Here is an 11,685-nt window from a genome sequence, read left to right on the forward strand (position 1 = left end):
AAAGGTGCCTTCTTAGTTTGCTTGATTTGCAAACCAAGAAAGAACTTGAGTTCACTCATCATAGACATCTCAAACTTCTCCAACATTAGCTTCCCAAACTTTTCAGTAAAATGAGGGTTAGTCGAACGAAATATGATATCATCAACATAAATTTGGCATACGAACAATTCACCGTTAACCCTTTTAGTAAAAAAAGTAGAATCTATTTTTCCAATCTCAAAGCCTTTATCAATAAGGAACTTGGTCAAGCATTTGTACCACGCTCTAGGAGCTTGTTTAAGACCATAAAGTGCTTTGTGAAGTTTGTAAACATGATCGTGTTTCTTAGGATTGACAAAGACGGGAGGTTGTTTAACATAAACTTCCTCCTCAATTTCACCATTTATAAAAGCACTTTTAATGTCCATTTGGTATAAAGTGATATCATGGTGATTAGCATAGGCAAGTAAGATGCGGATGGACTCAAGTCCAGCAACGGGGGCATATGTCTCACCGTAGTCCATACCTTCGACTTGAGTGTAGCCTTGGGCGACTAGACGAGCTTTGTTTCCGACGACTTGACCATCTTCGTCTTGCTTGTTGCGAAACATCCATTTGGTACCAATGATGTTGTGGTTGTTGTCGGGCTTCTCGACCAATGTCCACACTTGATTTCTCTCAAAGTTGTGTAGCTCTTCATGCATGGAGTTTATCCAATCCGGATCTTCCAATGCTTCTTCAACCTTCATAGGTTCAATACTAGAGATGAACGAACAATGTTCACAAAAATTAGCCAAACGAGACTTAGAGCGAGTGATTCTCCCGGTTTGGATATCATTGTAGATTTGCTCGATGGGATGGTCTCTAGCGATTCTTGCTCGAACTCGTGAGAGCTTTTGTTTTGCTTGGGGTGGAACATCTTCTTCATCATCTTGTCCTTCTTCATTGTGGACATTGTCATTTCCTTGTCGTGGTGGAGAAGGAGGTTGATGAGGTTCATCTTGGTGTACTTCCTCGTTTTCTTCTTCTTGGTGTGCCCCACTCGTGGATGCTTCCATGTCGACTCTTGGTTCACCTTGTCGTGAGGTAGAAGCTTCCACATGGACGGACGAGGTACTCTGCTTCACCTCCGTTGGACGGATCTTTCCAATAGATAAGTCTTGGATTGCTTCTGAAGGATCTTTATCCCCTACATCAATTGGCAATTGCTCTACTTGTGAGCCGTTAGATTCATCAAACTTCACATCTACCGTCTCTTCAACCTTTCGGGTGAAATTGTTGTAGACACGGTAAGTGTGAGAGTTTGAGCCATAACCAAGTAGGAAACCTTCGTGAGATTTAGGAGCAAATTTAGAACGACGATGCTTGTCAAGAATGTAACACATTGAGCCAAATACTCGAAAGTATCCAACTTGGGGTTTGTTACCGGTGAGGAGCACATATGCCGTCTTGCCGAGTAGCTTGTGAAGATACAAGCGATTTGTTGCATGACAAGCTCTCTCAACGGCTTCCGCCCAAAAGTGCTTTGTAGTCTTGTACTCATCAAGCATCGTCCTCGCCATCTCAATAAGAGTTCGGTTCTTCCTCTAACCATCTCCATTTTGTTGAGGTGTGTACGTAGCCGATAACTCATGTGAAATCCCTTCTTCGTCAAGAAAGGTATCCACATTTTCGTTCTTGAACTCCGTTCTGTTATCGCTCCGAACCTTCTTGATCTTCACTTCAAATTGATTTTGGGCTCTCCTAGCGAAGTTCTTGAAGATCTTTTGGACCTGCGATTTATCATCAAGAAAGAAGACCCATGTAAATATTGAAAAATCATCAACTATAACTAGACCGAATGAGTCACCACCGAGACTCTTGTAGGCATTGGGACCGAAAAGATCCATATGAAGTAGCTCGAGCGGTCTTCTCGTGGTCATAATGTTCTTCATGGGGTGGCTTCCTCCAACTTGTTTTCTTGCTTGACAAGCAATACAAAGTCTATCCTTGTCAAATATTAACATCTTTTACTCCAAGGATATGATCACCTTTAATAAGTTTATCAAGATTTCACATGCCCACATGACCTAACCTTCTATGCCACAACCAACCTTTCGAGGATTTAGCAATTAGGCAAGTTCTAGGTTGAGCCTTTTTAGTGAAATCAACAATGTAAAGATCACCTCTACATGTACCGGTACAGAACATTTTATGATTATCTCTATGAAACACTTATCAATCTACTTTAGTAAATAGGACATTGAAACCAAAGTCAGCAAGTCTAGATACGGAAAGTAAATTGTAGCCAAGAGATTCAATGAGCATAACATTTTGTATGGAGCTATCATGTGGGATGGCCACTTTACCAAGGCCAACCACCTTACCCTTTGAGTTTTCACCAAGAGTGACATACTTTCGAGGGCCGTCGTTTTCAGCAAGCTCACAAAACATATCTTTGTCTCCGGTCATATGATCGGTACACCCACTATCAAGAACCCATTCCTTTCCTCCGGCCATGTAGCCGTGAAGATTAGCCATAAGACCAAAGTGTCTCATTGCATCATCAAGATCATAGTCACTATCATCATCCTCATCGTAGTATCCATGTTCAACATCGTCATGTGGTGGATAAATTCCTAGAGAGAGTGCTTCATTAGAAGTATGACCGTAACAATGTTCATCTCTATGAATTCTAATGACTTCGGAAATGATATTGCTCATGATTCCAAGCACTAGTGAGATTTGTAAGCTCAAATAAACAATCACCAAATTTGGGATCATTTGAACTCATCTTACTCAAGGCGATAAACTTATGGAGAATCTCATCTAGACTGTTCAAGGAATAATTTGGCAATCGTTCCTCTAGAAATCTCCATATGGTGTAGGCACAATCAAGAGTAGGCAAGCGACCAAGCAAATTTCTAGGCAACCCTCTAGTAATAAGATTAACAGTTCTAAGGTTGCGAATCATGTCAAGATCCTCATAGGGTGTGGGATGCAAGGGATCAACAATGCAAGCACAAGGAGTAGTAATGTACTTGGTCAAATGATATTCATTGAAAATCTCAAGCATCTCATTTTTCCACTCATAAAAGTACTCTCTATCAAGAATAGGCACTCTACATCTAAGACTCCCCAACATAGACTCATCCATCTTCCTCCAAATGTGCTTAAACCAAAGCAATGGAGACCAATGCTCTGATACAAATTGTAAGGATCGATAAGAGGTGTCTAGAGGGGGGTGAATAGACTCTTAACAAGAAAGTTGCAGTTTTTAATTTATTTAAGTTGACGTGGAGTTTTAGCACAAGTTCAAACATTCACAATACATACCAAGCAAACATGACAAGAGTGTAAGAGCGGCGAAAAGTAAATCATGCAAGTTGCAAGAATGTAAAGGGATGGATTGGAGTGCGCAAACGCAATTGGAGACATGGAGATTTTTGGCGTGGTTCCGATAGGTGGTGCTATCGTACATCCACTTTGATGGAGACTTCAACCCACGAAGCATAACGGTTGCGCCAGTCCACGGAGGGCTCCACCAACGAAGTGTCCACGAATAAGAAACCTTGTCTATCCCACCATGGCCATCGCCCACGAAGGACTTGCCTCACTAGGGTAGATCTTCACGAAGTAGGCAATCTCCTTGCCCATACAAACTCCTTGGTTCAACTCCACAATCTTGACGGAGGCTCCCAAGTGACACCTAACCAATCTAGGAGACACCACTCTCCAAAAGGTAATAGATAGTGTGTTGATGATGAACTCCTTGCTCTTGTGCTTCAAATGATAGTCTCCCTGCTACCTCTTGAGCACTACGTTAGTTTTCCCTTGAAGAGGAAAGGGTGATGCAGCAAAGTAGCGTAAGTATTTCCCTTAGTTTTTGAGAACCAAGGTATCAATCCAGTAGGAGGCCACGCACGAGTACCTCGCACCTACACAAACAAATAAACTCCTCGCAACCAACGCAATAAAGGGGTTGTCAATCCCTTCACGGTCACTTATGAGAGTGAGACTGATAGATAGATATGATAAGATAAGATAACATAATATTTTTGGCATTTTTATGATAAAGATGCAAAGTAAAGAAAGCAAAATAAATGGAAAATGAAATAGCTTGTTGATGGAAGATTAATATGATGGAAGATAGACCCGGGGGCCAAAGGTTTCACTAGTGGCTTCTCTCGAGAGCATAAGTATTATGGTGGGTAAACAAATTATTGTTGAGCAATTGACAGAATTGAGCATAGTTATGAGAATATCTAGGTATGATCATGTATATAGGCATCACGTCCGAGACAAGTAGACCGACTCCTGCCTGCATCTACTACTATTACTCCACACATCGATCGCTATCCAGCATGCATCTAGAGTATTAAGTTCAAAAGAACAGAGTAACGCTTTAAGCAAGATGATATGATGTAGAGGGATAAACTCATGCAATATGATATAAACCCCATCTTGTTATCCTCGATGGCAACAATACAATATGTGCCTTGATGCCCCTACTGTCACTGGGAAAGGACACCGCAAGATTGAACCCAAAGCTAAGCACTTCTCCCATTGCAAGAAAGATCAATCTAGTAGGCCAAAGATAACCAATCATACATAAAAGAATTCAGAGAAGATTCAAATATTGTTCATAGATAAACTTGATCATAAACCCACAATTCATCGGTCTCAACAAACACACCGCAAAAGAAGATTACATTGAATAGATCTACACAAGAGAGGGGGAGAACTTTGTATTGAGATCCAAAAATTGAGAAGAAGCCATCTAGCTAATAACTATGGACCCGAAGGTCTGAAGTAAACTACTCACACTTCATCGGAGAGGCTATGGTGTTGATGTAGAAGCCCTCCGTGATAGATGCCCCCTTCGGCGGAGCTCCGGAAAAGGCCCCAAGATGGGATCTCACGGATAGAGAAAGTTATGGCGGTGGAATTAGGGTTTTGGCTCCGTATCTGGTAGTTTGGTCATACGTAGGTATATATAGGAGGAAAAAGTACGCCGGTGGAGCAACATGGGCCCCACAAGGGTGGAGGGCGCGCCTCCCTACCTCGTGCCTTCCTGGTAGCTTTCTTGACGTAGGTTCCAAGTCCTCTGGATCATGTTCGTTCCAAAAATCATGTTCCCGAAGGTTTCATTCCCTTTGGACTCCATTTGATATTCTTTTTCTACGAAACTCTGAAATAGGCAAAAAAACAACAATTCTGGGCTGGGCCTCCGTTAATAGGTTAGTCCCAAAAATAATATAAAAGTGTATAATAAAGCCCAATAATGTCCAAAACTGGATATAATATAGCATGGAACAATAAAGAATTATAGATACGTTGGAGACGTATCAAGCATCCCCAAGCTTAATTCCTGCTCATCCTCGAGTAGGTAATTGATAAAAACAGAATTTTTGATGTGGAATGCTACTTGGCATAATTTCAATGTAATTCTCTTAATTGCGGTATGAATATTCAGATCCGAATGATTCAAGACAAAAGTTCAATATTGACATAGAAATAATAATACTTCAAGCATACTAATTAAGCAATTATGTCTCTTCAAAATAACATGGCCAAAGAACGAAAGATCACGCTCTATCAATCTTCAATGGAGGGTCTCCACCTCCACCTCCACCTAGGTTCTGATGGCGTTCTCTGATCTACCAGGTTCATGGAGGGTCTTCTACACTGGGATTTTAACCCGGGCCTTAAGGTCGTGAATCAGGTGCGTCATTGTTTTGGCACCACGGTGCATTTCTCTTCGTCGGAGCGATCCAAGGAATTCTTCTTGGTCGTTTACTTTTCCTCTGCCTCCTTCACCTTGTCGGAGGAATCTGTGGGCATTGCGCTTCAATGTTGTATTGGTGGTCTAGCCTCTAGTTTCAAGGTCGTTCATTTAGGTGATCGACGATTTCGGTTTTCTCTTGCTTCTAACAAGGTTGGCCATTTCATCTATCATCTTAAGGACAGAATTTGGCCCGACTTTGTATGTCATTTTCAACTTTTCCGGCCTAATGTCCATGAATGTTGGCATGCTGATGAACGAATTGCTGAGGTTGTGCCACGTTCTTTTTTGGCCATTAGTTCCAAGGGATTATTTTTAACGGATGATCATGGAGAGAGCTCTTCATCTCTCCGTTTTGGTTGCTCATCGGAGATTCTTACTCCGGCGACCGGTGCAGGCACCCCACAGGGTCTGATGAGTTTTGGTAATTCCAATCACATTCAATGCAATGAAGATTCACCGGGCCTCAAAATTGGAAATTTCATTTTTAATGAGGGACAAATTGGTCATCAAGAATTTAATGATCGTCATCAATGCTCACAGAGGAATATTCGAATTGGCAGTTTTTCTCTCAATTTGTCCACAAATGATCGGGAATTTCGGCGTTTTGTTGGGCCTAGTTTTATGCTACACTTCTGGAACTCAATTCCCACTTTCATTATACTTCATATCCTGGATTATTTGCGCTTCGGCTACACACCTCAGCATATAGCTACCATTTGGTCCTTGAAACACATTCCGCCTCTGGATTATATTTACAAAAGAATCAATAAGTGTTCTAATTGTGATATGTTGGGTCACTCAGCCAGTAACCGCCCTTTGGATGAGGTTATTAATTCTGATGGATCACAGTCCGGCTCTTTGCTATTTATGGCCCGGGAGCCTACTGGACAGGATGAGCCCACTAAACCTTCTGCTGATCGGGTCTGTGTCACGTGTGGTTCTTCTCAACAGAATTTTTTTGATTGCCCGACTTATTTTAAATGCTCGTCTTGTGGTAAATTGGGCCACACATCCTGGACCTATGGTTCTGCCCCATGTTTCATATGGAAGCCCAAGATTTATAAGAATCGTCACACTGATTCCACACTTGGAAATAAGCCCCTGCCTAGGCAGGAAAATAACGAATCTTATTTATCTCCGGCTAATGTTGATCCTTATCATCTTGGAGATGGTAAAATCTTTAATGTTGAGCCAGTATTGGCAAGTCCTGCTAGGAATCCAACCAATCAATCGCAGTTTACTTCTCTGACCAAACTTGCAATGAGCACTGGGGGACCAAGCGTGAGACCACCTAGGACCGTTCGATGCTCATCGTGTGGCCATCTGGGGCATGTCGCCACCTCCTGCCCAGCCAACCATAGGACTAAGGTGGGGGTTTGGGTTCCCAAGACCTCTGCCGATACGCATTCCACCACCCAGCCCGCCCCCTCCCCTGTCTCGCTCCAAGCTCCTCCCTCTGCTCCCATGGCGAACTATCCGGTCAATGTCATCCCTTACCTCCCACAGGGTATGACCATTGAGCTCGGCCCCGCTGATCGGAAGGTGCGCGATGACATGGTGATCGGCCCCAACCCGCCGCTGCAGCACGACTTCCTTGCCATTGCTGAGGTTAACAGGTTCGTCCCGTTTCACCGCAAGGAAGATCTGCGCCACACCATAGAGGGCCTGCTTCACGAATCCAATTTCTTTCCAACTGAGGTAGATGACTATCCGCTTGGCATTGGCATTTTTGGGTTTGTGGATTATGTGGTTAGAGATGCTGTTGTGGGCACAACTTTTGAGCTTGATGAGAATGAGGAAAACATGAACATAGTAGTTTCTTTTGTCCCGCATGATGCTGCTATTAACATGCGCACGACTAGTTACGGGCCTCAGATTTGGATTTTATATGTTGGTTTTCCTCATGACTATCAGACCTCTCACTACATTCATAAGTCTGTTGATAAGTTTGGGGAGTTGATTACCTGGCATAGTCGGCGAGCGGACAGAAATATTGTGCTGATCAAATGTCGTGTGATTAGCTTGCGTTTAGTGCCAAATAGCTTTGTTATGCGTCAGATGGGTGGAGAGAGGCACAGCTGGACTATTTGTGTTACAATGCTAAGAAGCAGTGACTGGAATGCTCACTGGCCCGAGGTCCCGCCGGCTGGAGAGGATCCACCACCGGAGGATGGTATTCCTCACCCCCTGTATGGATAGGGTCTCACTGGCGAACAACTTTACCAAGCCCAACTGCATAACTGGATGGCACAGAATGCTGCTGCTGAAGCTGTGCAGCAGCAAGGTGGGCAACAGGATGTTCAGGCTAATGATGTACACTTTCAGGTTAACTGGGGGGAATGGCCTCCTTCTCCTCCTCAAGCTCCACCAGCTCTGTACAACTTTCAGGAGTGGCTTGCTGCAGAAGGGCTACAGGTGCAAGACGGGGTGCTTCCTGTCAATAATCTTCAGGATAGCCCTGGAATGGCTTGGAATGATTCTATCTCGGCCTATACTAGCTCTGACTCAAGTGCCACTCTGTCTGAACATTTTGTTATTGTGCCAGCAAATGTTCTTCACTCCATGGTGTCTGGATCTAGCTCTGCTATTGCCCCTGTTATGGCTACAGGAGATGACTCGCTGAATGTACCTGCTTTGACTGCTGCAGAAAATTCCAATGTTGTTGCTGTACCAACCAGTGTTAACTCTTTGGCAATTGACCTCTCCCTCTCCTCGAAGGGCTTGCATATTGAGATGACATCCCAGGGAGATACTGTCTCCTCCGTCCTGCTGAATCCTGGAATTCCTTTTGTCAGAATCAACACCTTCCTCACAACAGCTATAATGCCAATCATTGCTAGTTATGGCCCTTGGAGCACTAGACTTGGTTTTAAAAACAACAGCATTGATGTCAGAGTGGTTCTCTCTGAAGAGAGTGGATATTTTGTGGTGTCCCAAGCTTCCATGACCACTCATCTTGCTTCCTCGGTCTCCAGCACTAACCTCTTGACTGATCTGTCAGCTTGGTTGCTCCAAGACCAGGATACTGCTATTACTGATATGCCCAGGCTGGAAATGGCCTCAAGCATTGTCCCTGTGGCGCCAACTTCTGAATCTATGGGTTTAGGACGTGTGCTTGAGAATTCACCCAGCTCTGCCATTTCGGGTCCTTCAGTGCCGTCTGATGAGGGTCTGGCAGACCTTGCTCTGCCACAAACTGCGGACTTGTCTGTTCCATCTGGTTATGCTTCAGCTGGGCGTCGCGGAAAGAATGTGGCTCCAGAGTGTGACATTGTGCTGTGCAGGAGTGCTCGCTCGAACAAATATGATGGTTTCAAAGTGCCTTCTCTTGCGGAAACGTCAACTAGAAAGTCCAAGGTCAAGCCAAGGACTATGCCCTCTGCGTCCTCTGCTACGATCTCCGACAACAATGAAGCCCCAGCAGCTACTGCACCACCACCGCCTACTCCAATCCAGGTGATTCAGCACATTGGTACCAATCTCTGTGCCATCCCAGCTTCGGAGCTCTCGGAGGAAGCGCTCCTTTCTGACAAGGAGGCGGGACCATCTTTGGCCTCGGTCTAACCTTTTATTTCTGTTATCGCTACATTTTATTATGGTTCTGTCAGTTAATTGGAACGTTCTCTGCTGGAACGTCCGGGGTTTGAACTCTGATGCTAAACAGCTAGCCCTGACCAATGCCATAAATTCTAGTGGTTGTGCTGTTCTATGCTTGCAGGAAACAAAAATGGCCTCTTTTGATAATGCTTTCATTAAATCCTGCTGTCCACGATGCTATGATAAATTTGCTTTTGTCCCCTCCCGAGGAGCCTCTGGTGGTCTCGTTACAATCTGGAACAACTCCACCTTTTATGCAGATATTGTTTCTTCTAATGATTTCGCTCAGGTCATTAATTTCAAATCAATGCAATCCGCTCACCGTTGGACTCTCGTGAATGTCTATGGACCTTGTCAAGGGGACCAAAGGCTTGCATTCATTCAATGGCTTGACCAATTAAACATCCCTGATAATGAAGATTGGCTGTTAGTTGGAGACTTTAATTTCATCAGAAGCCCGGACAACCGCAATAAACCAGGTGGTAATCTTAATGACATGATAACCTTTAATGATTTCATCCGCTCACAAGCCCTCATTGAATTACCTATTAAGGGTCGATCGTTCACCTGGAGCAACATGCAAACCGACCCCCTCTTAGAGCAACTTGATTGGTTCTTTACTAGTGCAAATTGGACCAATTCCTTTCCCAAGACCATGGTTAAACCTCTAGGGAGACCAGTTTTGGATGACATACCTTGTGTTATCAATATTGAGACCTCCATCCCATGATCAAAGGTGTTTCGTTTTGAATCTTATTGGGTTCAGCATCATGGATTTCATGAGATTGTTCAGCAAGTTTGGTATAGGCCAATTCGGTCTGATAATATGGCCACGGTTCTTTGCAGAAAACTAAAGGCTCTTAGACATGCTCTTAAGGCTTGGAGCAAAGGGATTTCTAGACTTTCAAATGCCATTGAAAACTCCAATAAGGCACTTTTTGAACTGGATGAGTTGGAAAACAAACGCACACTCTCATTACCAGAAGCAAACTTCAGGAGGATTCTCAAGTCACATATTCTTCACCTCCTATCCTATCAATAGCAATAGTGGAAAAAACGTTGCACTATACGTTGGGTTAAATTCGGAGATGAGAATTCAAAATTCTTTCAAGCAATGGCTTAGGAACGGATGAGAATTAACAACATTGCCTCCCTAACCAATGATACGGGCATCATCGTGGAGGATCATGCTGGAAAAGAGGCACTCATATTTAATACGTTCAAGCAAAGATTGGGTTCGGCATCACATCATGATGTGAAATTTGACGTGGATAGAATTATGAAAAAGGTGGACAGGTTAGATGAGCTTATTGTTCCATTCACCACTGACGAGATTGACAGTGTTATTAAGCTCATGCCAGCCGATCGTGCACCTGGCCCGGATGGCTTCAATGGTGCGTTTCTGAAATCTTGTTGGCACATTATCAAGCATGACTTCTATAAGCTCTGCAACCAATTTTTTGATGGTAATCTCAATCTTGAAAGCATTAATGATGGTTTTATCACTTTGATACCCAAGAATAATGCCCCATCTTCAGTCAATGATTATAGACCGATCACTTTATTAAATTGTTGCCTTAAAGTCATAACCAAGATACTTTCCAACCGCCTACAAAGAGTGATTCTGTGTATTATTCATCGAAACCAATATGGATTCCTCAAAGGATGCACTATCCAAGATTGCCTTGCTTGGGCATTTGAATATATTTACCAATGCCAGGCCTCTAAGAAAGAAATTGTGTTACTCAAGCTTGATTTTGCCAAGGCGTTCGACACTATTGATCATGCTTCCATGTTGACAATAATGAAGAATATGGGCTTCAATGACAAATGGCTTGGCTGGGTACAATGCATTTTTGGGTCTGGTAAATCAGTGGTTCTCTTAAACGGTGTACCTGGATGACAGTTCCATTGTAAATATGGGGTCCGACAAGGTGATCCATTTTCTCCTCTGGTGTTTGTATTGGCGGCTGATCTCTCACAACCAGCGATTAATGACGCCTACACTAGAGGAGCAATCCAACTACCATTCCCCTCGACCAATCAAATGGATTACCCAGTCATTCAATATGCAGATGATACTATCCTAGCCATGCCAGCATGCACAACGCAAGCAGTGATCATCAAAGACATTCTCTCGGACTATGCAACATCTATTGGCCTCCAAATAAACTTCCACAAGTCAACTTTGATACCAATTAACTGTCATGAAGACACGTACAACTACATTGCAACCATCTTCGGGTGTGTGGTGGGCAAAATGCCCTTCACATACCTCGGTTTGCCTATGGGGACAACTGAGCCAACTATGCTAGATCTTTTCCCCCTTGTCTGTCGGGTGG

Source organism: Triticum dicoccoides, chromosome 7A (genome assembly GCF_002162155.2).
Source record: "Triticum dicoccoides isolate Atlit2015 ecotype Zavitan chromosome 7A, WEW_v2.0, whole genome shotgun sequence".
NCBI classification, from domain to species: domain Eukaryota; kingdom Viridiplantae; phylum Streptophyta; class Magnoliopsida; order Poales; family Poaceae; genus Triticum; species Triticum dicoccoides.